This window comes from Canis lupus, chromosome 11, assembly GCF_003254725.2.
Source record: "Canis lupus dingo isolate Sandy chromosome 11, ASM325472v2, whole genome shotgun sequence".
NCBI classification, from domain to species: domain Eukaryota; kingdom Metazoa; phylum Chordata; class Mammalia; order Carnivora; family Canidae; genus Canis; species Canis lupus.
Window position 1 is genome coordinate 63,409,858 of NC_064253.1, and position 22,801 is coordinate 63,432,658.

Sequence of the window (22,801 nt, forward strand, 5' to 3'; positions counted from 1 at the left end):
CTGAGTGGAGGAGAGAGGGAAGGAAGGAAAGAAGAAAAGCTGTGTAGAAGTGTCTCAAAATGCCACTCAGGCCTAAGGGAAGCCTGGCCACACCATTGCGGGTACACCTCAGACCAAGTGGCCCATCAGGGAGTACCTCACTGCACAGAAACATGCCTCTTTCAGTATCTCTACCAGGCTCCTCCCTTGCCAAGAGTAACTGTGGGAAGTGTGGCTTTGGCCTAAATGCAGTGATAAACTTCAGAACAGCTGGGGGCTTGATCAGTCACATGCCCTCAAGTCAGAGAGGTACATTCTCATAGCTGCCATGGTAATTTTGTACAGACTCAGGTAAAAAACATTTAGAATTCTTTTGAGACACTTTTTTTTTTTAAGATTTTATTTATTAGAGAGACAGAGAGAGAGAACACAAGCAGAGGAAAGAGGCAGAGGGAGGAGGAGAAGCAGGCTCCCCACTAAGCAGGGAGCTGGATTTGGGACTCGATCCCAGGACCCTGGGATCATGACCTGAGCCAAAGGCAGACCCTTAACCAACTAAGTCACCCATGCATTCCAAAACGTCTGTTTTGTTTGCAATCCCAGCTGAATATTTTGCAACTTTTTTCTAAATGTGAAAATGGTCAATATAATTTTTAAAAAGCCTTTTTAAAGAGACATGGATTCAGCATGGAGGAAAGTTCAGACATCCTGTTTATGATGAAATTTAATTCTTGCAAGAATAAAATATGGATGATAACAGAGTTCTGTGATAGACTGGTGCCTCCTTTCCCATCCTAACAAGCTCAAATGGAGTATTCACATTCCTGGTGCACTCAAAAGGCCAGTTCAACAAGCAACATTACAAAGGGTCGTTAAAGCAGACAGACCCTAATGTGATCCCCAACTCCTAGTGTTCACACTCATGCATAACCCCCTCCCTGAGTGTGAGCAGGATCTGTGACTTGCTTCTCACCAAGAGAATACAACAAAGGTGATGAGATGTCACTCCCACAATTACACTGCATTATATAAACTCTGTCTCCCCAGAGTCACTCTTGTCCTCCTACTGGCCCTGAAGAAGAAAGCTGCTATATCATAAACTTCCTACGGTGAGGGCTACATGGTGGGGAACTGTAGGTAATCTATAGAACTGAAGCCCTCGGCTCCTACAGGCTGCAAGAAAATTAATTCTGTCAACAACTTGATGATCTCCAAAGCAAATTTTTCTGCATTTGGGCCTACAGATGAGAATTTAGCCCATCAAAACCTTGACTGCAGGTTTATGAAACTCTGAACCAGCTAAGCTAGGGCCAGATAGGTGACCCACATAAATTGTAAGATGATAAATGTATGTTTTTTAAAACACTAAGTTTGTGGTAATCTGTTACACAGTAATACCTGTAATTAATACAGTCATAAACATGCTTTATTTTTTTTAAGATTTTATTTATTCATCAGAGACACAGAAAGAGAGAGAGAGCGAGAGAGACATGGGACTCGATCCCGGGTCTCCAGGATCACACCCTGGGCCGAAGGCAGGTGCTAAACCGCTGAGCCACCCAGGCTGCCCCATAAACATGCTTTAAATTGGCCAATGGTCTAGGCACAATTGTCCTATTAACTCGATTAAGCCATAGGCCAAGTCCTAGATGGGGACAGTGGGAGGTGAACTAGTTAAATGAACATGATGGTTATACCTAAAGTACAATATAATTTACAAAATGTGATAATAGACATGTAAACAGATTTCCAAGTGTGCGCAGCTACAGAAGCAATTATTCCTGCCCTAGGAAGCTGGAGAAAGCCTTATAAATACAACATCTGAACTTGGAAGTAGGTTCTAATGCAGTGAAATCATTTCACATTCGCAGAAAGTTCTCCACTTTGGGTTAAAATGATAACATCTTTGACACGATGGATGTTCTTTTTTTAATGTCCATTTAAATTCTAACCAAGAAAAAGCATTTCTCCATCATTGAAAAATTCCATGATTAGGAAGATTTTTACATTGGACTCTCTCCTGTATACTTCCCTAGTTTAGCAAAGTCACACCTGTGCTTCCCTCCCATATAGAGCACAAAAAATTGCTTGCGCTCAAGACCCACAGGAATAAAACAGCTGTTGACCACGTCACTGAGGAGGATTTCCCTCACCCAACTGTCAGTCTCCATGGCAACTGCCAGCCACAGCCTACAAACAGTTACCTCGATTGCATTACACATCCCTATAGAACTCCCGCGGAGGGAATCCTTGTTGATCCCTTGGTCACCATGGTTTCAGTTCTCACCATGATGTTAGGTGTTCTCTAAGCATGTGTGCGCATGCATGTATATATATTAATGTGTGTAATGAAGCTTAGTGCATGCTGTCCTTTGCTCTTGGTGGAAGCCAAAACATGCTTGAGGAATGACTAGTGTAATCTTTGTGATGAAAATGACATACTAATCCTTGCCCCACTAAAAGGTCTGTGGTTGCTCATAGGATCAGCTGAAAAATTCCTTCAGACTGACTGATGGGAATGCACTATGATTGAGTCTCCCTAGAGGAAAGCACATCTGCAGACACTAAAACTACTTTTTAATTTTGGACTTATTAGAAAATAACTCACAATTGATGGGTCATTTTAACTCAGGTTCCAAAGATAGTCAACTTTGGACTGGAAATTAGTGTGCATACTCATGATATTTGTTCTAAAGGACTGACATTTATAGTCTCAGTGGTGCTGCCACCTCATCCAGAATATCAGAAGCATGAACAAAAGAGAATCACCACTGGAATTATTTCTAAATGCTACATTTGTATTTCTAGTCTGATGCTGAGGAATCTGCACTATTGTGATTTGGTATTCATCAGTGCTTCTCAAACTTTAAGGTGAGTCTAAATCATCCTGAAAGGCTTGTGAAAATGCATTCCAGTTCAATGGGAGAGGCTGGAGACTTGCTAGTCCTACCATGCCCCCCAGGTAATGCTGGTGACGTTGCTCCATGGACCACTGCTGCAAGGCTGTCAGGAGTCCTCACTGTCACTGGAGCATCTGAGGATTATAGTGAGGATTCTCAGTAATGACATCATTTATGTGAAATGCCACACAGCACCTTACATGGAACAGATATTACATGTTGTTTCTCTTCTCTGCAAAGTGTTTCCATTCTCATTAGCTCACTGGACTGTCACAACCACCTTGCAAGCTAGTTGGGGCAGAAACTGGGTATAATCCCCATTTTAAGGGCAAGGAAGCTGAAGTTTAGGGAGTTAAAATAAGTTGCCTAAATTTACAGAGTCAGTGAGACAGAGACAGGAATTAAACCTTGGTCTTTTAAGTCCCAGTCTTGTGTTCTTTCCATCACACCATCCTGAGAGCCTACATGTCCATGTTAGGAATGTCACTTAATTGATTCAAGATGAAGACCATCCCATTATATTTTTGAAAGCTAGAAAAACCCTGAAATCAAAACCTGGCACAGACACTCCTCTCAAAAACTCTATACACCAATCTCAAAAACATAGAAGCAAAACTCCTAAATAAAATATTATCAAATCAAATCCAGCCGTGCATTTGAAGAATAATACAGAATGACTAAGTAGAGTTTATTCCAGGAATGCAGGATAGTTTAATATGAAAAAACCTATTAACATAATTCATCACATCTATAGGTCAAAGGAGAAAAACCATATGATCATTGTAAAAGATGCCAAAAGACATTTGATAAAATTCAACAGTCGTTCGGGGTTTGAAAAACAACAACAACAATTGAGAATTGAAACTTACTTTTATAACATGAGAAAGGATATCTGAAAGCACCAGCCAGTAACCTACTTAACTGGGAAACATTCAGGATAAGATAGGACTGCCAAATCTTACTCCTATTTTTAACCTTGTTTTAGAAGTTTTAATCAATGCAATAAGACAGGAAAAATAAATAAAAGGTAGAAATAGTTGGAAGGAGAAAATCAGGTTATAATTATTTTCAGATGCTAAGATTCTCCTCCCAGAAAAATCCAGGAGAATTTATTTAAGAACCACTAAAAAGAGTTCAGAGGGATCAGCAATAATCAGTTAAAAAAAAAAAGAATTTTTAAAAAGTCTCCATCAAAATAAGGAAACAAAAACTTAAAATAAAATACCAAGTTGTACTTGTTAATAATTAGTACTCATTAAACTTTAGAATTTTATAATGAGGCATAGACAAAGATTCAAATAAGTGGAGAGAAATTCCATGCTCCTGAATGGGAAGTCAGACTTTGTTAAAGGTGGTAAGCCTTCACATTAATTTATAAACTTACTAATTTTGTAGTACAACCTGAAATCTGGCATTGTGATGCCCCCAGCTATGGTTTTCTTTTTTAAAATTCCCCTGGCTATTCGGGGTCTTTTCTGATTCCACACAAATCTTAAAATAATTTGTTCTAACTCTCTGAAGAAAGTCCATGGTATTTTGATAGGGATTGCATTAAACGTGTATATTGCCCTGGGTAACATTGACATTTTCACAATATTAATTCTGCCAATCCATGAGCATGGAATATTTTTCCATCTCTTTGTGTCTTCCTCAATTTCTTTCAGAAGTGTTCTATAGTTTTGAGGGTATAGATCCTTTACATCTTTGGTGAGGTTTATTCCTAGGTATCTTATGCTTTTGGGTGCAATTGTAAATGGGATTTTTTCAATCAAAATTACAATGGTATTCTTGGAACTTGAGAAAGTAATTTCTAATTCAGCTACAAAAATAAATGCATGAAGATCATCAAGAAAATATTGAAAAAAGAAGAATAATGTGGCTAAATTTGCTCTACCGGATTTTAAAATATACTATAAACCTACAATAAATAAAATATTGCTGTACAGGTGCCAGAAGAGAAAGATCAAAGAAGCAGAACAGAAAGTTCCGAAATGATTCCAAGTATAACTATATAAAAATTTATTAAATGACAAAGACAGCATTTATGTTTCATGGGATATTTGGTTGAACTAATGGATTAACTATGTAAAAGTAAATTAAGCTACACTTTTACTCATATCATAGTCCAAAATAAACTACAGTTGGACTTCAGAGTTAACGTTTTTAACTAAATCATAAAAGAAATAGAAAAATATGTGTGTGTGTATATATATATATATGTACATATATTCCTCTTAAATATAACAGCAAAGTCATAAAACTTAAAGAGAAATACAGATATACTGAACCATCTGAAAATAAAGAATTTTCATACTATAGAGGAAAAAAATGATACACCATGAAACTTAAAAACATCTATGATAGGTAAGGAATTAATATCTTTAATACATTAAAGAGATTGTATAACTCAGTGATACAAAGATTAGCCCTACATTATAAACATGGGGAAACTATATGGAGTCGATTTCCAGAAGAAGAAATACAATTGATAAATATATAAACAAATGTTCAACTTTACTATTATTAATCAAAACCATTCAAATTAAAAGTTCAAGTTGGGTTATGCTTCCCATTAAGTTAGCAAAGACTATAACTCACTGAAGGTATTTGGATAGTGACACTCTTCCATACTGCTCAGAACACAAATGGGTACACACTTTTAGAAAGGCAAACAGCAATATATCTCAGAAATCTTAAAATATGTGTACCCTTCAACCAAGCAATTATACCTATACAGAATACTTCCTTCTAAAAAAAAAAAAAGTATAAAATGGGCACATGCACATGATTATGCACAGGAATATATTTTATAATGTTATTTATAATAGAAAATACTGCTTTACAAAAGGCAATTAAGTCAATTACAGTAAATCTACTCAATGGACTGTAATGAAGCCATAGATTCATTTTTTTAATAATAAATTTATTTTTTATTGGTGAAGCCATAGATTCATTAAATCAGTCTATTTAATGTCCTGAAAAATGTTTAGAATATATTGCTAATGAAAAAAGCTAGATATAAAACAGTATACATTGTTTGACAGCATTTTTATAAAATACAGAAGCACAGAAAAAATGGAAATGCTTACAGCAATTATCTTAGAGTGATTGGATAATAGGTAATCTGGTTTTGGGTTGCTGTTTTTTTTTTTTCCCATTTGCTTTTCTGTATTTTGCTATTAGGGCACATCAAGCATGAGTTGCTTTTGTAATAAGTACAAAAATTACATGCGCACGCATGTGCGTATTTTAAAGAGGCAACTGGGAACCAGTGTTTAATTTTGAGGATTGAAATGACGCAAGCTAAGTGAGGCTTAGGGAAATTTGTTTTCACTGCTGAGAGTGAGTTAGGTCAAAGGATTGAGAAGTTGAAAAGAAAGGTGATGTGCCGCTGAATTTGGCTGTCAAAACTGCAGTATAAGATCTTTCAGTCACAGCCTGGAGATAGTTACCAGGTTGGAACAGGTGAGATTCAGTAAGAATCTCAGGTGAATCACCAGGAAAAAGTGATGGAGAAATAAAGACGTGGTCACCCATGGGGAGAGAGGGTGGGGCGGGCCCTAAGGACAAAAGGCTGGTGATACAAATGCAGCCACAGCAAAGCCACTGGCACAGATGTAGAGGCAGGCCATCTGAATGAGGACAGCCGTACAAGGTGGATCCTGAAGGCGAGCAAGCTCAGGGCAGAAGCTTTGCTGGGATAGAGGTCCAGGGATCCCTACAACACTTCCTCCCATTTGAGTAATTCTTTGCCTTTCACAAAAGCTACCCTGTCATCTGGTGAAACAGGAATGACAGTCATCCATCACTCCAACTGTACAGATGAGAGAACTGACTAGTTGCAGCAGTTTGCCCAGACCTCTGAGAAGTGATAGAATCAAGACAGGAACTCAGGCCTATCCATCCTCAAATCCATTATTCTTTCACATCATGCTGTTTTGCTATAAATATAGGGAATAGTTGGAATCACAGGAGCAGATGAATCTGCTTTAAAAAAAAAAAGTGAGAGGTGGACAAAATAAGGCCCTACAAGTTAGCAGGCCAAAGATAGTATAATTACACAAGTGAATAAGAACCAAAAAGACTTACTGAGGATTTACAATGTCGTAGGGTTTATTGGGATTTACAATGGTGAGAATAGAAACTGGGAATGGATTTATCCATTTAGTAAACCATTCCTATTTTGTAGGATAGTCTAGATTATAATATGATAACAAACACCCAGGATCTCAGTGTCTTAATAGATTTTTCTCTCTGGCTGATGTATAACTTGATCACAGGATGTCAGAAAATCTCTCTGCTCAACAAAATCACTCAGGGAACCAGTTCAGCAAGAAGCCAGCATCTTCTAGAACACTGGCAGTCAATGCTTCAGAAGGAAGTAAAAGTATCAACAATCAAATGCTTCAAGAAGTGACACACATCACTCCCCACCCCAACCCATTGGCCAGAAGTGGCCATGTGCCCCACCTGACCACAGGGTCAGGAATTTGGAGAACCACAAAGATGTGGTGAGCAGCACTCATGAACACCAGGTCTATGAAACACCTGTGTTCAACTGATAGGAACTTGTTGAGCTCAAGGGTATCCTAAGGAGGAACTTGACAGGGAATGTAGGCAGAAATATGAAAGTCTACCCAAGAAGGAGGAAACCACTTATTGATTTCTAATAACAGTACAAATTAGAAAAATCATTTGTGGTTTTTTTTATTATTATTCATGAGAGACACACACAGAGAGAGAGAGAGGCAGACACACAGGCAGAGGGAGAAGCAGGCTCCATGCAGGGAGAAGGCAGTGCTAAACTGCTGAGCTACCCGGGCTGCCCATAGACAAGTCATTTGAAAGAAGGTTGCTTCTCAGCTAAATGGCAAAATTTTTAAAATAATAATAAATAATAATAATAAAATCCTGGTTCTCCATCTTCCAGCACAGAAGCGAGAAAGGGTATCAGAAGAGAATTGAGGGTCACAACACAAATCAGTAACTGAGTGGTAAATAGCCAGCTGGTCAACATTCACTTTAAAAGCATCCACTGCGTATAGAGCAACTATCCTAAAACCCCACTCACATCGTCAGCTTAGAGCCCTACGTCAGTCCACTCATACATGACAAACAGTTTCACTCATGGATGGATGTTGAGGAACCACAATCCCACCTCTTCCCCAGGTGAAACTCTTTGGTGCTCCTTTCATATACTTGGCTTGGAGTGGCAGCAAGATGAACTCAGAAAATGATTAAATTCAAATCTTCACTTTGTGCAAGTTATTTAACTATGTAAACTGATGATACTAATGGCCTCTGCTCACAAGGCTGCTGTAATGAGGTGAGGTGTGAAAAAGCCTAACACTTAGTAGGTATTCAATAAATGCTCTTTTCCTTACTTTTAATATAGCATCTCCAATTTTAGAATATCCGCCACAGGCAAGGTTCCAGATGTGCAAAGCATGTTTATGACCTCAGATTTCATTTTACAAGACTTCTATCTGGACCTTTATAGTAACTTCGATAGAGAAGGTGCTAGATTTTTTTTCTCACATAATTTCTTTTGCATATTGTACCTCCTTCAAAGGCCAAATTGCTAGTTATAAAGCAACCCCTTCTAGATGTTTGCCTCATATCATATGACAATTAGCTCAAGAATCAAGTTCAAACATCATTCAGCTAGTGATGAGTTTGAGGATTTGTCAGTTGACCAAACATGAACACCAGGAAAACTGACAGCCTGTTACTGATGCACAGGCCTCGCCTCTGAGCCAGGTTAGGAACAAAAGTATTTGCCATAAGGACCTAATTTATCATTGGAAAAGATAGCAAATATGTTATTAATGAACGAATAAATCACTCTCAGGCAAGCAATGACTTCATCTTCTCTCGGGGGTGCTCAGCATAATATTTTTCCTACAAACAGTACCCTTAGGCCAGCCCACAAGAGTCTTAGAGGAAAAGCTAGATTGCATTTCTCTGCAGGCCACGAGCACTACGCTGTGAGCAGAGCAGCAGACCCCCAGCATCCTGCATGCAGTACAAAGTCCTGTCTGTTGGCAGAGAGTCAATCTCCATAGACCGAATGTCTGTGTGCCCCCAAAATTCATATGTTAAATCCCAGCACCCAGTGTGTTGGTACTTGGAGATGAGGACTTTGGGAGGTGATTAGATCATGAGGGTGGAGCCCCCAGGAACGGGATTAGTGCCCTACAGAGAACATCCTTGCCCCTTTTGCCACAGGAGGACACTACAAGAAGATGGCCACCTAACAATCAGGAAGCAGGCTCTCACCAGACACTGAATCTGTTGGTGCCTTGATGTTGACTTCCAGCCCCCAGAACCATGAGAAATAAAATTTCTATTGGTTATAAGCTACCCAGTCTCTGGTGGTTCTGTGATAGCATAACAGAATAAGACACTATCCCTCCTAGTGGGGCATGGCTTGGAGGTCAATCTCTTCTCCTGGACCTCTGACTGCTTCTGATTATGAGAAAAAACAAGCCAAAATACAGATGACCACATATTGGGTTGTGAGTGGACTTCCCAGGAAATACGTACCCAGTGATCAAGCCACAAATTACACAGAGGGCAGAAGCAAGAGAAGGAGGGGGAGGTAGGAGGATAAGGAGAAAGAGAGGAAGGCGGCGGGGACAGGGGGAAGGGGCACCACAGGAAGAGGCTCTAACAGAAAGAACCATGAGACTGACAAATGAGTCATAGTGAAACCGCTACTAGGGATCTGATAGCAAGGGTCACAGCGTGAGACACCCGAGGGCAAGGGAACCAACACAAGATATGGCAGCAGGAGGCCATCCCCTAATTCTAACGTGGCTGTGGCACTTTGGAAATATCACGTAGCTTCTCTGAGACTCTGCTTCCTCATATGTAAAAGGGGGATATCGTTTGTCCATCTCAGAGAGTTGGAATGAAGACTAAATTAGGTGGTATACGTGACACCACAATGCCTGGATAAATACTAAGCTTTTGTTATGGTTATGCATTATGATAATTATGACAGTTTCACTTGTTTCATTACGCATTCACTGGATGCCTCCTATAGGCTAAGACCTACGCTTGGTGCTGCTGACACGGAGACGAGTATGTCAAAAATAACAAGATCAAAACGTTAGCAACTAGGAGCTCCAAATCTAGAGGGGCATACAGAAGACACTGTGAAAATATTATAATGCTAGGATCAGCAAGTCTTTTTTCTGTGAAGAACAAAATGTAAATATTTTAGGCTCTATAGCAACTACTTGCAGAGTAGTTGCTATAGAGCAGGGAGTTGCATATAGACAATATGCAAATGAATACATGTGGGCCATGTTCCCAAAAATGATAGTAGGAGGCAAGATCAGAAATGTAAGCAGGACTGGATTTTGCAGGGCCTTGGAAGAGGCCATGCTAAGGACTTGGATTTTATCTTAAGACGGATAGGACAAAATAGCCCTCCCCCGTGGTGCACAGTGGCATTGTTTAAAGTCCTTTCTTAAGGAACTTGAGATATTGAGGGGGCTCATCAGACAGCCTCCCATGCCCTCTGAAACTCCATCCTGGATATTCTCAATATACATGTTAAAGGCTCTCAGAGTTCTCACATTTAAAAAAAAAAATCCATTTAATTTTGTTAAACTTTTCACACTTGCCTGACCAGAGAAGCCTTCCCCCCCCCCCCTCCAAGGAACAGCTAACACAATACTCTGGACACAATGTTCTGTGATAGATACCCTTTGGGAAGCAGTAATCAATAGGTCAAAAGCAGACTCCTTAGCAGCACATTCACAGCCCTCCTCTGGCCTGTCAGCTGTACCCAAACACTCTAGACTCTACTAACTCCAAACCACTCGTTGTTCCCTACGGATACCATGCTATTTCACGCCTCCTTACATCTACATGTTCTGTTACACATGCCTGGAATGTTCTTATCTCCCTTGTCTACCTGCTGAACTAAGTAATCTTAAAATTCAATTCAAGAGGACACCTGGGTGGCTCATTGGTTGAGCATCTGCCTTCGGCTCAGGGTGTGACCCCGGAGTCCCGGTATTGAGTCCCACTTTAGGATCCCTGCTTCTCCCTCTATGTCTCTACCTCTCTCTCTCTCTCTCTCTCTCTCTCTCTCTCTCTCTCTCTGTCTCTCATGAATAAATAAATAAAATCTTAAAAAAAATTTCAACTCAAGAACGTTACTTTGTGAAGTGTGGAAACCCATCCTGCCTTACACAAGACATAGGCACATACACACATGTACACATGCGTGCACAGGCATGTGTGCACACACACACATACACATGCATGTACATGCACACCTGTACAGACACACACAACCACAGGGCACTATTTCTTTCTCCATATAACTTCATATCCTGTGCTTAATACTGTTACTGTCTATATTATAAGTCTATATCTACCTGTTTGTGTCTTCTATTAATAAAGATGGCTGCAGTCCCTGCTCAGTACTAGACTCTATGTAGATGATGTTTAAATGGATAAATTCATTCATTCATTCATTCATTCATTCATTTCATCTGTGAGAAAAGCATACTATGAGTTCCATCCTAACTCCTTCATTCTCTTCTGGGAAGGTAAAGGTTATTTAATGGGGGGGGGGGGGGGAACCAAGGTAACATAAGAAGTCATTTCTAGTCTGAACCTATGTTGAAAAACACAGGCTTCATTAACTTCATTTGAGGTACTGCATATGCAGTTGCAACATTTTGGTGGACTGACCTCCACTCTATTCTTGCTCAGTTCACTGCATTAGAGATTACCATTGAAAAAGGAGTCAGGGGACACTTGGCTCAGGGAGTTGAGTGTCTGACTCTTGGTTTTGGCTCAGGTCATGATGTCGTGGTTGTGAGATCAAGCCCTGCATCAGCTTCAAGCTTAGCAGGGAGACTGCGTGAGATCCTCATTCTCTCTCCCTCTGTCCTTTCCCCTGATCACTCTCTCTTTGTCTCTAAAAAAATAAATATAAAATAAATATATCCTTTTTAAAAATGTTTAAATTTTAAAAAAAGACAGAAAAGGGAGTCAGGTGTGTCCCTGCCTTTCCACCATTCAATACCATCAGGCTGAGAGAAGAGCAGCAGGATGTAGGTCTCATAATTACCAAGACCAGTGCTCCTCGAGCTTGAGTGAGCATCAAAATCACCTGGGGGGCTTGTTAAAAATATGGGTTCTCAAACCCCACCCTAAAGTGACTAATTCAGTGGGTCTTGGGTGGACCTGATAATGTGCATTTCTAACAGTTCCCAGGGGATGATGGTGCTGCTGGTCCAGGGACCACACTTGGAGAACTACAGATCCATGTTTCACTGACTGCTTCCCAATGCCATAACTATACTAGCAATATAAATGTGCACACTGCCTGGCTGCTCTTCTCAGGGAGATGGTAAAGGGGACCTGCACCACATTTGGATTCTGAAAACCAACCTCATGACAACTGGCAAATCACAGAACCTCAGGACAACTAGGCTTCTTCCCTCAAAAAAATGGCAACTCTGAACTCATGGCTACCTACCCTCACTGATTTGCTGTGGGAATACCGTGGAAAAATGATCTACAAGTGTCTATGCCCTAAAAAGCCCTAAAGAATCAAAAACTTGATCAGAAAAAAATAAAACAAACATGTGAATGGTACAAAACAATTTTTTTAGGTGTGTGGGCAGGGGAGGGTAATTCAGAGGAAAAGTTCAAAGATGGATATCTCCACATTAATCAAAAAAGTTTTCATATATGAGCATACAGCCATAACTTTAACCATTGAAGTGTTCATTTGTTCCTTTTTATTGTTTAGTATTCCAAAGTACAGATGATAGATGTGCCATGAATTTGTTTAATCATTCACTCATTGAATGAGGCAGCATTTTTCTTAAAGACAAGCCTTTAGGTCTCACATTTAGGTCCTTATTCCATTTTGAGTTTATTTTTGTGTATGGTGTAAGAAAGTGGTGCGTTCTCATTCTTTTGCACGTAGCCGTCCAGTTTTCACTCACATGTGGAATTTGAGAAACAAAACAAAGAAAAAAGAGACAAAAAAAACAACAGACTCTTAAATACTGAGAACAAATTGGTGTTTGCCGGGGTGGGGGGGGGAATGAGGAAACAGATAAAGAGCATTAACAGTACACTCAACGTGACAAGCACTGGAGAATGTATAGAATTGTTGAATCAGACTGTATACTTGAAACTAATATAACACTGTATGTTAATTATACTTCAATTGAAAAGTTTTAAAAAGTTTTAAATAGACATGGAAGGTGAGAAAGTTCAGGTGATATTCAGGAAACAATGAACATCTTTTAACATACCCTATCTTGTTCCAAAAATTATTTGAGACAGGGACAAAAAGTAGAACCATTTGGTTAGAGGGGTTGGCAAACTTATCTCATAAAAAGCCATACAGTAAATATTTTCAATTTTGTGGGCTGTAGTCTTTATCCTAACTATGCAGCTCTGCTGCACCAAAGCTGCCAGGGATAACATGTAAATGAATGGGAATGCCTCTGTTCCAATAAAACTTTATTTGCAAAAACAGTCCCAGGACTTAGCTTGGTGATCCCTATTGAGAGGAATAATGAAAGAGTTGAAAAGGCAGGTTGGGATTGTAAAGAACTCAGAATGCCAGTGAGTTTATACTTTGGTGAACACTCAGAAGTCCCCAGAGATTTTTTGAACAGTTAGTGGAGAGAGGAATATTCTAATCATACGCAGAGTGAAAGGGACATCTGGGTGGCTCAGAGGTTGAGCGTCTGCCTTCACACCCAGTGCGTGATCCTGGAGTCCTGGGATCGAGACCCACATCCGGCTCCCTGCGTGGAGCCTGCTTCTCTCTCTGCCTGTGTCTCTGCCTCTCTCTCTCTCTGTCTCTCATGAACAAATAAAATCTTTTAAAAACAAAACTGTTAAAAAAAATAAGCAGAGTGAAATGCTTGGAAGATTAATCTGGAAATGGCAGATACAAATGAATTTATGATGTGAGCAAGGGAAAATGGAAGGAGAGAAGTTCAATGACTACCGCAATTGTCCAAGCCAAAAATAAAAAGGTCCTGAATGGGGCAGGCATCATTGGACATAAGAGGAAAAGATGGAAATGATAAACTTTACAGAGAAGAATTGACAGAATTTGGAAACTGGCTGGATACCATGGCAAGACAGAGAACACAAAAAATAGCCCAGTTTGAAGTACCTACTTTGGAATGAAGCGGAGACCTGAGCTTGACTTGTTTGTTCTAACACTTACTTGAGCAAGTTATGACATTTCAGTTTCAGTTTCCCCATCTGTGAAAGGAGTAAGAGCATGGTCTTCCTCAGAGTGCAGTCGGGCAGATGGAATGAAATAATACAAATAGGTCCCTAAGCACCATAACTGGTATTTTTTTTTAAGATTTTTTTTTTATTTATTTATTCACAAGAGACACAGAGAGAGAGGCAGAGGCACAGGCAGAGGGAGAAGCAGGCTCCATGCAGGGAGCCCGACACGGGACTAGATCCTGGGTCTCCAGGACCAGGCCCTGGGCCGAAGGCGGCGCTAAACTACTGAGCCACCAGGGCTGCCCCCGTAACTGATATTTAGCAACCATTCATGAAACAGCAGTCATCATGACATTAATTCTGACAAAAGATCCCTCTCCCCAATCCCCACTCCTGTTCTAGTAACAACTTTGCTACCTATTTTTTTCACTTCAAGGATCATGAGCATTGCAATGATATCCCATTGTGGGAAGGTTCCATAGTTTAACCAATCCCCCATTGTTGGACATCTTGTTTTCAATATTTTGCTTTTTTAAAAAAATCACTTTAGGTGTTTTCAACTCCAAGTGAAAAGAAACTCCAAATCAAACCTTTTTTTTTTTTTTTTTTTTTTTTTTTTTAAGAAGGAAAATTTGTTGGGAAAGAAAGAAGGCTTCAGTGGAGAGAGGAACAAATCTTATCAATTGTCTCCTAATTCTCTCACCTCCCTGCCTCGACTATTTCACCCTTGGAGTACAACATTCAGCTTTTTTAACTGCGAAAACTCCAAATGATGGGACAGTATCGAAGGCCACAGGCAGAAAGAACTTCTCCTGGCAAAGCTATATTTTCTTCCTTTTCTGCATTCAGAGGGGTTACCTTCAGCTAAGCCTGTTCCTTTCTAGTAGAACCCAGCTGAACACAGAATTAGTCCACCCAGTTTAACATCCTGAGTTGTTCCTACCGTTCCCCAGCACCCTCCCAGTTCTATGTCTCTGCAGACCTACAGTTAAGATCCTAAGGTATCATAGTAAGAGGTTAAGAAAAAGGTTCACGGTGATAGAACAAGAGTCACCACCTTCTCAACCTGAAATCAGTAGCCCATCTTAGCCCAGGACACTTCCTCCACTATTTAGCCACTTCCACATTTTAGGTCAGTTACCTGTAGTAACAGTCTACTCCTGGCACCAAATTATGGATCAGGAAAGACTCCAAATAACTTTGGGTTGCAAATAACAAAGAAACAAACAAACAACAAAAAAAAACCCTCCACTCAAAATAACTTAAATGTGCATTAATTGAACACCAATAAAAAATAAATTTATTTAAAAAATAAATAAATAAATGTGCATTATTTCACACAACAAGAATAACTGAAGGGAGGCAACTCTTTTACTGGCTAACTTGACATTTCTGTACAGGCTCATCCTCTATATTTCTCAGTTCATTGCTTACCTATGTATGGCCTGTGCCCATTTCAATTGTGATATTTAAAAGTCCTTTTGATTTGCAAAAGTCCTTTATATATTAAGAATTTTGACTATTTTTTCTATCACGCATATTGAAAACATTTCCCCCTCTTTGATAGCTCCTTTTCAACTCTATGACATTTTTGATATACAGAAGTTTATACTTTTGTTCATATATTACAAAATGTATCAATCGTTTCCTTCAGAGTTGCATATTTAGTTTATTTGCTTAGAAAGCCCTTTTTTCCCTAAGGTTGAATAACATATTTTCTTCTAAAATATTATGGTTTAATAGCATAATATTTAAATTAATTCATTTGAAATTTATTTTGGCATTAAGTGTGAGACAGGAATTTAATTTTTTTCCTAAATGGTAGCTAGTTACCTCAAAATACTTTTTAGAGCACATCCCTTCTCTCCTCTGGAATTCAATGTCACCTGTGGTATACACTAAGTTATTAGTTGGAAAGTTGATTTCATTCATACATTAGCCTTTCATGGGCCACTTCACTATTTTAATTATTGCAGCAGGATAGTTTGTTATTAGGCATGGAAATTCCCCACAAGTATCTCTTCCTTTTAAGAAAACTCTTGGCTGATCTGATTTTTTTTCTCTCAGATGATCTTTATACTTGTTTTTGTCAGGTTCCCCCAAAAATTCTATTAAAATTTGGTTGGAATGGACAAAAATGTTGACATTAATTAGGGAGAGAACTGTAATTTTTTATAATTTTTATCCTCTGCAGCTGGTATTTCCAATATTATATCTGGGTTTTTCCCTCATTTTATTATGTTGGTCAGAATTGAATTACCAGGAAAATTTAACAAGAATGCTTCAAATATTAGAATGAACCATATGAAATTGCCATTTCCCAGGCCCTTCCCACCCCCACCCCCCCACCCACACACACAAAATCAGTGCCAGCAATTTCCTACCTTTCAATCTATTATTTGGCCATTTTGTAAGAATTTATTTCATATAAGAATCCATACTGATTAAATAAATATTTTTGAATGCCTACAGTGTGACAAACAGGGAGTCCGGCTGTGGATAGAAAACTCTAAGGAAGACAAACACAGTTTCTGCCTTCTTGGAGTTAATATTACTATGGCAAAAAGCAGACATAGTTCAGCTAACCAAAACAAACAAATTAAAATAGTGAAAAAAGCCCCAAGGAATTATTATGCGCTAGAAGCTGGAGCAAGGGTACAGTTCAGACTGGACACTCAGGATCAGTCCTTTTAAGGCGGGACACGGAATGCTGAGACACAGCCACCCACATGACCTGCTCTGAGGATCACTCTGGGCAGAGATGGTGAGGGGACAGGATCTGAAATGAAATGTGGCTGGTGAGTTCTAGAAACTTTCAGGAAGCCATGTGGCCAGAAGGCCACAAAGTGGGTCCCCAAGCACAGGCCAAGCCTGAGTTGGTGACTGTGTAAAGGAAGACAGCTTTGAATTGAATGTGGATTGAGATTTAGGTTTGGACTGGGCTTTCAATACTGCAAGTGATCAGCGACCGACAGGACCTTTTCCAAGTTGGCATGCGGCGTGGGAGAAGGGTGACGGAGCACCCTCAAAGGGGCAGGTGAGAGGGCAATAAAGCCTGATAGTACCCAAATGCATGCAGTCGTCCTGCAAACTGCTTCCACAGGCTGCAGGGGCAAGTCGAGGACAGACCTGGGGAGGCATTGAACCTTATTCTGAAAACCAGGAGAAAGCGGTAATGCTTTCTGAGCAAAGGCTGGATTCTCCAAAATCAGAGAAAGGATCAAAGGACCCTAAGACAGAAGAGAAAGCAGGGATTTGCCTTTCTCTGGCTCTCAGCCGTGGCTGGGTCTGCATTATCTGTACATTCTTTAAAATCCAACAGAAAGAGCCCATGAAACAAAATAAATTTTCACAGCTACCTCTAGGCCAAAAAGTGCCTGCACAGCTAGCTGTCCCTCTGGCTTGCTGTCATATTTCAGAAAAGACGAACAAGTTGTACGTAAAGCTGGCTAAAAGACCAGTGACAGAGAAAAGCCAGAGCTGAGTTCCAGCCAAACATATAAAGACCAGGGAAAATTCTGGAGGAGAAAGCCCATATGATAGTGGGCTAGGTAGTTAAGGCATACGCATAGGATCCAAAGGAGTAATGCTTGGCAAATGGTGGCACTCCCAGATGGTCGTACATATGGTATACCAGTAAGGGGTGGAGTACAACAAGGGGCAGGGGGCACTGACAAGCCCTTATGGTAGAAGTGGCAATGGGAGGTCATCACGTCCCTGTCACCAGGAGGCAGCCGGGTCCCAGGCCAGACCAAGGCCCTAGACCTTGCAAGAGGCTTATAGGACCAGACAGCTCATTGGAACCAGAGTCTAAGACACAAAGAGAGATCTCCAAGGGGCTGGAGCTGTTGACTCAGGTCCAAAGGAATCTAAGGCCTGGATGGAGGCCAGCTGAAAGAAGGAAAGTCAATGAGTCTGGCCTGGGACAAGGTAACGACGCAGAGGCAGGGCAGGGACAGGGTCTACCGGGCCTCACAGGGTTTCTTCAGCCTGATGACAGCAGCCATCCAACCTCACCCCTTTCCCTTTCCATGAGCAGGCTCTCCTCTCCCTGCCAGCCTCTCCTGGCTTATGCCTGGGCACGTTAAAACTCTGACGTGAGTTACTGGAAACGTAACTTGCTACTTGAATGTAACGATGTAACAGAAGAACAAGGAAACACTGTGAGCGTCACACCAGAGACTCAGGACCAATGGGCCACTCGTCGTCATAGTAACCACAATCAAAACAAGGATTCAGGCTTTCCTGAAGCCCTTGTTTAATAGTGATTGTGTTACACAGAGAGTAATCCCACAGTGCATTATAAACAGAGTTGCTAGTATCCAACATCATCAATGACGGGAAAATTAACTTCTAACTGGACAAAGTACATTTCTCAGGGCAAACGCACAGCTCACACCAAAAAAAAAAAAAAAAAAAATCAAAAAAAATCAAAAATAAATAAATAAACCAGCAGAGGGAATCTCAGCTCAGCTTGAAGTCATTGTTTTATCCCGATGTCCTTTTTTTCCTTTTCACCCCAGTTTTCAGAGAGGGATACCTTCTTGAAGTCCTAACAAGATGCATTTGCTTATAAACCCAAATATGCATGTCCTTACCCCTATGGGTAAATAGGGCAGAAATGTAATGATGTCTATGAAATATTTGCATTTGGAGTGGATTTAATAAGTTTCTTTTATGTGATCAGGGCAATATATAATCCAGGCTTATCTCTTTGAAGCAGATTTTTCCTTTCTAAACGCCTGATGCAAATGTGAAACACAACCTTCCCTCCCCTTTCCGAGAGTCCCTCTCCCCTGGCAGGGAAGTAGGTACTGGACTCTAGGCCCATTGCTGCCACCCACTGGTTGGGAAGCCAAGGCACAGCTTCCCTGACCTCGGGGTTTCCTAGTTTTCTCCAAGACGGGCCAGCAAAATCATAGCGACCCAGGGATAGAGTACAAATTCACCAATCTCTCTTCTCTGTTTCAAGGCCTGTTCTCCCCTTTCTCCCATCCAGCTCTCATAACAAGAGAACAATCTGGATAAGAAAAAATAAGCACACAGGGAAGCCAACTTCAGTTTTCTTTTCCACTCTGACTCATCATTTGGGCCAAAGGCCCAATACCAACTTACTCTAGTTCCCACGTCTCATTTCATATTCACATGGAGAGTCTGATCAGTTGCTGATTAGGCAATGAATTGACGACCCCATGTTCAGGTGTCTATGCCTGGACCAGTCAACTCGGGCCAGGGGTGAAGGTTATCTTGTACCAATATTACTATCTTAGTCTGTCTCCAGAGTTCATTTCCAAGGAATGGAGGCGAAGTAGGGTTCTCAAAAACCATTCTTGGGGCACCTCCGTGGTATAGCCCATTAAGCACCTGACTCTTGGTTTTGGTTCAGACTGTGATCTCAGGGTCATGAGATTGAGGCCCAAGTTGGGCTCTGTGCTCAGCATGGGGTCTGCTTCAGATTCTCGCTCTCCTTCTACCCCTCCTGCTCATGTCCCTCCCCTCCAATAAATCTTTTAAGAAAAGAAAAGAAAATCACATTCTTCAATGGGCTCGGACACAGTTTAACCTTCAGCTGTCACTTTCTTTCACTATGTGTGCAATTCCCTTGACTTTAAAATAGAAATGGTATCATACGTAGAGCTGAAATCAGGTGCCTCTCTTTGGTGGCTGCACTATGTTCTGGCTGCACAACCAGAAGCAATGATCCAGCCTTTCCAAGCTTCTTTTCTTTACACCTATAAAATGAATCTGCCTTGTGGGATTTTCATAGCAATTAATAAGTAAATAAATAAATAAATAAGCATGCATGTAAACTACTTAGCATGGGGCCTGGTACAAAGTCAATGGAAAATTTTTTTAAAAAGTCAATGCAAAATTAACATCAGTTGCTATTTTCACCATCATTACCACTACCAATACCATCATCATTGAGTCAGGAAAGCCATTTTCAGAGCTTCAGGTTGAGTATCAAATTTACTCCCAGCCAACTTCAGCCTCCCCTATCCTATTTATTACATCAAAAATAATCAGCTGGTCATGAATTGCAATACTTGCTCTTACTACCCAGGATCTGAGTCCTCCCAGCCAGCATAGTGAATGGAAGAGATAAAGTCTGTTCTGACCAAATTTTACCAGAACCTGGATAGGCCAGAGATGCAGAAAGACATCATGTGAGATGAGGGGAAAGAAGCACCTTCCCCAGCTTTCTAATTCCTAAATGCTGGAATAGGATTCCTCAGAATGATGTGAAAGCTAAATAAATCAGCAAAGGTGGAATTTTCAAGGTAATCTGATTCCATGCCAAGAAATCTATTTGGAAGGAAAGATTTCTGAAGAGCAAGAGGGCCTCTTCAATAAACTTTAAAAAAAAAAAAAAGGAAGAAAAAGGAAGGTCCTTATTGTGATTCTGTGTGGGTCTGGAAAATATTGCAAAGCAAGATGGGCTACTCACATCCTCATGACCTACCTTTCTAAAGACAAAACACTTGGGAAAGGAATATACAGTCAAGGTTACTTAGACCTTCTTTTTATTTGCACCTTGTGGAAAGAACTTTGCCTGCAGATGCAATTGAATAACATTTCAATGGAGCTTACAATCTAAATCAGAGCAGAACAGTGTGGGGTGGGAATGGGAAGACACATAGGCAGGGCCACTACCCTGGGTCTTGGAGAACTGACTCTGCAATACACCAGTTCAGAAACCCTGGGAAAGTAACCCAAACTCTATGTAACTGGGGAGAATTGAATGAGATCAATGATTTTCAATCACTTTCAAGCGCTGCAGTCCCTTTATACATTCAGAGGCCACTGCAGGTTTGAGGGAAAAGATAGTAAGGAGTCCAAATAAGGGTGAGCCTCTGAATCCCCCCACTATCACCATCACTCCATCAGCTACACAATCTCTTCCCTTTTGATGATCCAAATAAGATTTTGTTACGAAAAACCCTTCGTGTTTTTTAAGCAAGAAAAAGAACTAGATGATCTCCAAACCCATTCCAGTTCTAACAGTCTATGGTTCCAGATGGAGGGAATGGGATTGCTTCAAGAAGAGGGTGGAAGGGAGGGTTAACAGGAGATCATGAAGAGCCTTGCACACCATGCTGGGGCATTTGCACTTTAGCCAGTGGGGAACCATGAAAGGGGAACAAATGAACAGGTCACTATGTTACCAAGTGCCCTGATGGCTTGGATGAGTGGAGGACACATCCAAGCTGGTGAAAGCTGGGTGGTAGTGTTATTCCAGCACTGTCCAAACAGGAAGCAGTGTATCAGTGTTTCATCAGTGAAAAATAGGAAAGAAAAATGGATGGAAGAGGGGGCGACAACCTTCACTCACCAGCATCCTCCATCCTGTTTTGGGTTTTCTTGTTTGTTTTCTAACTCCATTCCCATCCTCAAAAAGCTAAGTAAAAGTGACTCTTTTCACTTGCAGACCATGTCATTCCTGGGTCCCCTCACACCAGATGAGCATAATGACACCATGGTAACAGGGTTGCCACCTTCAGCTAATTGCTAGAAGGCCAGGATACTGCTCCCCACCTAGATCATGTCAATGCTTGGCCACCAGTCCAACTTCTCCATGATCCAGACGCTCCCAAGATCCCAATTATGCAGCTACATCTCTCTGATCAGCTTCTAAGAGGGCCTTCCAGAATATCTCTATCCCAGCAGCTTCCTGGCTCACCATACCTGCTCCTGCCATCAGCTCCATTAGGGCAGCGGATTCCCCCAGATGGCCCAGGGGACTAGTTGAAGATGGAAAAGCCACATCTAGACCTCTGATTTACGATGCGGCACAAACTCAACACTTGTCTCATGTTCTTGAGTCCCACACAAATGAGCAAAAGCAGATATGTAAAACTGGCACTAAGAGAATATGTACCACCTTTAAAAACACCTCAGCTGTCCGGCAACCGGTGTGGAGAGCTCATTGAGAAGCAGGACACCATTTCCTTGACTGTGGCTGTGAACCTGGTTCTGGAAAGAGCTGTCAGCCCACACCCCTGGCACCAGGCTTCTATCACGCCCTCCAGGTTGCCTAGCCCTTGCCAGGGTGCGTGCTCTTCCTCTGCCCAGAACACCCTTCCCCGAGATTCTTTTTAGGTGCTCATACGTTCCAATCGTTTTTGAGCTAATCCAACCGAGTAATGAGCAGGCAACAATCGCTTCTTGCAATCCGGCTTCTGAAAATCAACTTTGTTTCATACGTTAGCAACGAAATTTTGGAACCAGAAAACTGAAATGCAGAATTTTCAATAGCCATCAAGTCTAATCCATGCATTTTAAATTTGAAGAAACAGACCCAGAGAGGGGAGATGCCTTTTCCAAAGTCATGCAAGAATAACCAATGCTAACAAGTATTGATGCTAGGGGTCACAGGTCTGTGCTGTTTCATACATATTAGCACATCTACTCTCACAATGACCCTATGAGGTAGATGCTATGACTAACCTCATCTTACAGATGAGAAAACTGAAAGGGAAAATGACTAATCCAAGTTATAGAAGCTCGATGATGTCAAATAAAATTCTAGATGGGTGACCCCTGGTGGGTGGGCAGGGAGACAGAGAGAAAAGGTACTGTGGAGAATTGTCTCCATGAATAAACCAATCACTTCTCCTCTCTGAGCCTCAGGTAAATCTATGAATTGAAAACAATTTCCTTAGCCATGAAGTACTAGACAA

The 22,801-nt window shown here is 40.8% G+C and overlaps 1 long non-coding RNA gene across 4 annotated transcripts in view; it reads right to left on the minus strand.

Moving 5' to 3' along the window:
- Positions 1-22,414, minus strand: part of LOC112650158 (uncharacterized) — a 97,852-nt gene extending 75,438 nt beyond the window's left edge. For 2 of the 4 annotated variants that reach the window (XR_007414128.1, XR_007414129.1), the window contains exon 1: positions 21,454-22,414. This is a non-coding gene — a long non-coding RNA (uncharacterized LOC112650158). The remainder of the gene's footprint in view (positions 1-21,453) is intronic. The other 2 variants (XR_007414127.1, XR_003130004.3) reach the window with 2 other exon arrangements.
- Between the last annotated feature and the right edge of the window lie 387 nt (positions 22,415-22,801).